We start from the raw sequence: 6,815 nt of genomic DNA, 5'->3' as shown, positions 1-6,815 counted from the left end.
TTAAAATTAACACCCATCTATTCACCCAGACACCTAATTAAGTAACCAACCTTATACTAGAGCGTAGTTCAGCTTAAGTTAGCTCACCTAATCACATATTAGGTTTGTTTGTTTATTTTAGCCCACGTTACTTTCTTAGGTTAGCATACTACAGTTTAACTTTCTTAACTATCTGCATTTTCATCATAATGCAGCTAAACTTAGTTTGGCTCACTTTGACACTCCAAGGTTTCCTCCAGGAAACTTGCTAAGCCTGGTGGTTGGGGCGCTCAGCAGTCATGTCCCGTCGTGTTTTTGAGTTAAAAAATGTTTAAAATTGACAGGAAATTTGAAAATGTCATTTGATAGTTATGTGTCATTGTAATATTAGGAGATTAATATCTGAATACCAACTATAAAGTCTTTAAAAAATGCAAACATAAAAAAAAAAAACTTGAATAAATAAGCAACGCTAAGCCTGGTGGCCCGCCAGGCTTATAATACACCGAGGGAAACCTTAGCTTTGTTGATCTGAACTTGATTTAATTTACTGAAGTTTATCTTTTTTATCTGAACTTAGTTACATCTAATGTGTATTACATGAACATTAGCTTAGCTCACTTTACTGTATTAGCATAGTTTAGCGTACTTTTGCTTAGTTTAACATAACATTTTGGTTTAGTCTACAAAGTAACCTTAGCTTTTTGGTCTTGGTTTAATTTTAATTTACCATAGTTTGTTTTTGTTTATCTTAACTTAGTTAATCCTGTTTAGTGAACATTAGCTTAGCTTACTTTACTGTGTTGTGGCTTAGCATTTTTTTTCTTAGCTTAACATTTTGGTTTAACTTGTCTTAACTTAGCATGCTATGTTTAACCTTAGACTGGTTGATTTAATTTTAGTTTAAATTTGTTTAATTTACAATAGTTTCCTTGTTTACCTTTACTTATTACTTTACTTTTACCTTTACTTTAATGGATTGTAGCTTATTGTCTTTTTGCTTAGTTTAACTCAATAGTTTGGATTAGCCTACATTAGCATAGCATGCTAAATTTAACCTGCTTTAACATTTTATAGCTTAGCTTAGCTAGCTTAGGTTAGCTTACCTCAGCCTAGTTTGGTTAATTTGTAATAGTATCTTTATCTAGTTTAGCCCACATTAGCTTACTTTAGCATGATAGCTCAACTTATATTGGCTTAGTTTTGCTTAAATTAGCCTAATTTAGCTTAATTTAGCATACATTAGGCAACTTTATCTTAGCCTAATGCAACTTTTCGTTAATTAATACATTAGCTTGTCTTTGTCAAATGTAAAATTTTACATCAGTGATATTAAATTTATGAAAGTGACTGAAATCTTCTCTAAACCCAACTAATGTGCTTTTCTGTTACTTATACAGAAAATAGAAGAAATATATGCTTCCTGATTAAAAGAAATTAGCTTTTAATTGTTAATTTCATATCAATTCTTACAACAAATTACCTTTAAAACAACTAAACATTTGCCCTTCTTGAAGAAGCTAAAATGAAAGATTAATGAAAGATTATTTCAGGAGGAAAGCCAGCAGTGGCGGTTCAATACTCGTCAATAACAATCCGGTAAAGGTTTCGCTTCGCTCCGACAAAACTGGGAGGGAGAGGAACAAAAGTCATGGAAGTCCTTCATTTGCCATGATCATCCATCAATCAGTATTTAGGACATTGACAAGTGGTAATTTAATAAGCAGTGACCTGGGCAGGCAGGAAGCCGCTCTGACAGACAATACAAACTCATTTATCACGGTGGAGCGACGGCGCTGCTGCGCTGCGTTTGTCTCTGCGTTGGCTGAGGAGCAACACGCTAGCAGACAGCTTTGGGCTGAAACCAGGAGCCATTTTCAACCCGACCTTTCACCTTTTAATGCCTCCTGAAATTACAGAAACACTGTTTTTATTTCTTAATAATCTGCCCCAACAGTTCAAGATAAATTTGATCAGATGAGACACAGATTAAGCTTTTTCACCGCAATAATCACTTTCAAACACAGTGTTGGCAGCATCATGCTGCGGGGTTGTTTTGCTGTTAACGGGTATATTTGCTTTGGAAAGTTGAGTCTAGAAACTTAATGTTGGTCTCCGAACAAGAAGAAATGATCTGAGTCTTTGAAACCGAAGAACAAAATGCTTACTGTCAAAAACAGTGTTGGCAGCATCATGCTGCGGGGTTGTCTTATTGTCAGCAGTTCTGAGATTTTTTTTAATTTTGTTTTTCTTTTGCAAAGTCATCCCAGAAGCTTAATTATTCTGGTAATTAATGTCCTGCAAACAGGAAAACGCTATTGCTACTGAAAAGGACGATAGTGGCAGTATCATGCTGTAGGGCGTTTCAACCATCTAGCTGTTGATATGAGGTGAATTAATACATTTGGAGCGGCTCATCCTTTATTATTTCACCCACTTGGTGCCACTCACCAATAACAGAGGGTGTAGCAGCCCCACAGCATGATGCTGCCACCACCATTTGCTTACAGGAGCCATTTTCAACATTTAAACGTGACTCTCCTGCTTGGAGGTTAAATTTAAGCTTCTAAATACTTGAACCTTGATTGTTTGTGGACCATTTAGCACTCTTCATGCCTCTATGAACTAATTTAAAGCACAAATTTAGTGTAATCATGTTTATTTTTTAGAGTTTTCTAAATGTGAAGACCTTAAACCCAGCGCCGTCGACTGGTGGTTGCTCTGATGTCTCCATCTTTGTTGCAAGCTAATTCAGGAAGCACGCCTCGCCCCTCACGTTTTGGCTCGGTTTCATCAGCTTGAGCCGTGTTTGCCCACATGCGGTAACGTCATGTACCTCGCTGAGCCTCTCCTCGTCTCGCTGCCAAATTGCAATCAGTGGGCAGGCGTCCATTAGGCCGCGCCGCAGCGTGCCGGCGCTGACTCACCGCGGCATTCGGCTCCTGATGTGGATTTTAATGCGCGCTAATGATCTTTGTGTTTGTCTTCGTTGCTGCGCGTCGCTTTAAAGCGGCAGTGTCCACTTCCAGTAGCGTCACCTGTGGAAGTGAGCGCGCTAATGAGGGCAGCGATGCTGCACAGGGATGAAATCACCAACCTGGCAACCCGGTCCATCCACACCACCACAACAGAGATCAAGATACAGAGAAGTTAAAATCCCTTTAAATCTGTTCCTCGGCCTTTTCAGGTAGTTTAAGCAGTCTGTTTTCTAGTTTTTATGAGTTAAATATTGCTAGTTTTTATCAGTTTTTATAGTTTTAGTGTTTTCATAGTTTGGTTCATTTTCATCTGATGAATTAAAAAGAACTCAATTATTTCCATTTGGATTATTTATTGTTTTTCTTTTTTTTTTACCAAAAACTGGATGATTAAAGTCTCCAGTTTGGTGTTTTCATCTCAACTGGAGGACAATTTTGTTTACAAATACTTTATATAGGATTTTATTTGTTGTTTTGTTTATTTGTTTTGGATATTTAATAAAATGTCTTCCAGTTCCAGTATTAAATGTTCATCAGAATTTAAACTTCATTGATCTTTTGAGAAATTATTATTTTTTATTTATTTTAGTTAATAAAAATGTTTCCTTAGTGTCAATTTATTTAATTTTTCTGAAATATTAAAATGGTAAATACACCTGAAGAGTATTATTATATCAAATTTGTTCATTTATTTACTTTTTTTTTCTTTAAGTCAATTAATCGTGATTAATTGATTATTGAAAGAATTGTCAACTAAATTAGTAAGTGATTATTAAGTTATTTGGAGTATAAAAGATAGTTTGCTGAAAAAAAATAACATATTCAGAGCAGTAATTAAACCAAAAATGTTACAAAATAAATATAATTTTGTCTTTCAATATGTTTTATGCAAAACTTAGAAGTGGGATTTTTTAAAATAAATATTTACCTGCTTTTAATTTTTTAATTAAATTTAATTATTTCCATCTTTTAATGAATTGCTAATATTGTATAGAAAAAACCTGAGTAGTTTAAGACATTTTTTTGCAATGGTTGAAAAAAATGTAATACAATAAACAAAATACATTTAATCAAGTTCAATACACTTAAAAAAATAATTATTCAAATTCAAAAATACTTACAGTAATTTATTAAATTTAAGTTAAATTAATTAAATTAAAATTGTTTATGCTGAAATAAGTAAGACATCAATGTAACAAAATAAAATGTAACAGTTACATCTTTACTTCATGTAATATCATTGTTTTTAGAGGAATTTGCACTGTAAAACTTGACAGATGTGTCTCTATTTTACTGTTTTATTTTCAGAGTTGACATGTTTCCTACTAGGAAATATTAAACAGTTCAGATATTCATAAAAACGCAACAATCTCATAAATAAACCAGGCTTTGGAGATGCCGGCTCTTTTCTCGGTGACGTTTATCATAGTTTTAAAAAAAAAAGCGAAGCGGCCATTTTTATGAGCAGCTTTTTCATGATGAACAGTGAAGCTTGAGGCCACTTTATCGCCGCCCTGCAGTCCAGTGGAAATCAATGAGCGTCTGATTAGAGCAGGCCAAAGAGGGACTCACCATTATTACCAATAAAGGGAATTAGATAAATGATTTTCTTTTTTGTTAGGGGACTTCAAAACCTGCAGCTTGATCAAATTTAAGATGGAGTCATCAGTGAAATTGCTGTTGATTTATAAATAAGCTAATTGGTCCTTCCCTGCGCCGCCGCCTCGGTCTTCTGTCCTTCTGCGTTTTATTGCTTAGTCAAACCAACTGCTTCCATTTTTAAATTGCATATTGAGTGGGGATCTCAGCGGACCTGCCAGCGTCTCCTCCATGTACTTTCTGCTCTTTAATCTGTAAGGAACTCGCAGTAAAGCACCTGAATCTTTGTCTTTAGCTGCTGTTGATTCCTTACAATCAATGCAAATTAATTTGAGAAAATGAGGCATTATAATACCTAATCAGGTGGCTTTATTATTGGTGTGGAAAAACATCATCTGTGTCTAATTTAAAACAAAAAGTGTTGTCAGTTCTACATTTGATTTTAAAAAGTGGGAGAATACCTTTCAACACCTGTCAGTCAACGCAGCAGCCATTATGCAGTTTGTTATTCGTACCGTGGCGTTTTTCTCACCACAGCGCGTCTCCACGCAGGTGATAATTTCATCTCCTTCACTCTGCTTCTTGATGTCGGTGTTGAATGAAACAGCATTTAAGAATCGAGTCCTTTTGTTCTCAGAAAGTTTAATCTCTCTCCATAAACGCCTCAGTTGTTAAAAGAAGTGAGAAGAACCTGGTTTCTATTAGTCAGCTGCATGTTGTTTCTATTTTATACGAGCCAGGGTGGCGATAAACGTGAACCTTTTCATGAAAATACAAGAGCTGCACCCAGATCTGATGCTGGTCTGACCAAGAAGTCCCTTAAAGAAGAACCTGTCTGGCAACACGAAGTAGGCAAGTTGGAGAAAGAATGGAAGAGTTTGGCCCCAACAGGTCGTCATCCAATGGTCCACAGGCCTCGATTAAGGTCAGAGTTCATGATTCAACGGTAAAACAATGAGTAGGAATGGTAGATCTTTTCCACCAATGGCTGTTCTGGTTTCTAAACATGATTTTTGAACCATTGTTGTGCGTTTCCACCAGAAGAGTAAGGTTCCCAATCAACAAATCTGGTACTTTGGCACAAACCGCAGCGTCACCGATAGGCTGGACAAATTAACAACGAAGAAACAAGCAAGGGGCGTCCGCCATCTTGCTACAACGATCTGTGTTGCGTGATGCATGCTTGGTTCCCAAAACGGATGGAAGCAGGTGTAGTTTCTCAACAAAACACCAACGTTCAATAGCATGCGAATCTTGTTGAAGTAGATATTTTGGTTTCTTTATTACTTAGAAAATGTTTTTTCAGTTTTGTATAAATACTCTGAACTTTCACGGTCTGATTTTGAACAGAACTAACTGTGAGAATCATTAGTTTTCCTGTTAAATTTCTTTTCTAGGCACCATTTTTTTGTTAATGTTAGCAAAATATTCTTGAAGACTTCCATCTTTACAATCCTAAGAGTCATTTTTGACCCCAATCCAGCTGAATAAAATGTGTTTAGAGCCACAAATATTAGATGATGTCTTAGAAAAATTATAATTTCTATTTTTTTAAATAAATACCTTGAGTGGGGCAATAAATCAGTAACTATATATATATATATATATATATATGTATATATATATATATATATATATATATATATATATATATATATATAATACATCTGATAGAATATTCACTGAACTTCAATTCAGAACCGCACAGCATTCTGGGAGATGTAGGCAGAGGAAAGGCTTTAGCAGCTAAACCTCTTGCAGTTAGCTAAGCAAGGTGAGTGGAATCGACTAACTTGCTCATTCTATTGTTACCTAGCAACTCACTCATTCTGTGGTTACCTAGCAACAACCTGTTGAGTAACTTGCACAGCAGCAGTTTCATGTTTCGCCTCAAAACTGCTTAAAAACAAAACAAGTTCAGAGAAAACTTTGGGGTCACACCGCAAGTTTGGAAGTATTTTAGACATTTAAAACTAATCAATAATTATTGATATCAACAGATATGAAATGGTTTCACTTTATTTATAGTTCTAGGGTTTAATATAATGAAAAACAAAAATTTTATTTCCAGTTTCCAGCCTAATATGAAAACATAGATGATATAAAAATGATTGTTGTGGAAATTAAATGTAATTATTCCATGAAAAAAAAAACAAAACCTAAAATCTGCATTTTATTATAATTAATTTTAAAACTTTACTTTGACGGGCTAAAATCCTTAAATTGAGCCAGTTAAAGTTCATGATTACAGCAGCAGCA

Source organism: Poecilia mexicana, unplaced genomic scaffold (assembly GCF_051168715.1).
Source record: "Poecilia mexicana isolate PSO_F unplaced genomic scaffold, ASM5116871v1 scaffold_2, whole genome shotgun sequence".
Classification (NCBI taxonomy): domain Eukaryota; kingdom Metazoa; phylum Chordata; class Actinopteri; order Cyprinodontiformes; family Poeciliidae; genus Poecilia; species Poecilia mexicana.
This window is presented reverse-complemented; position numbering follows the sequence as displayed.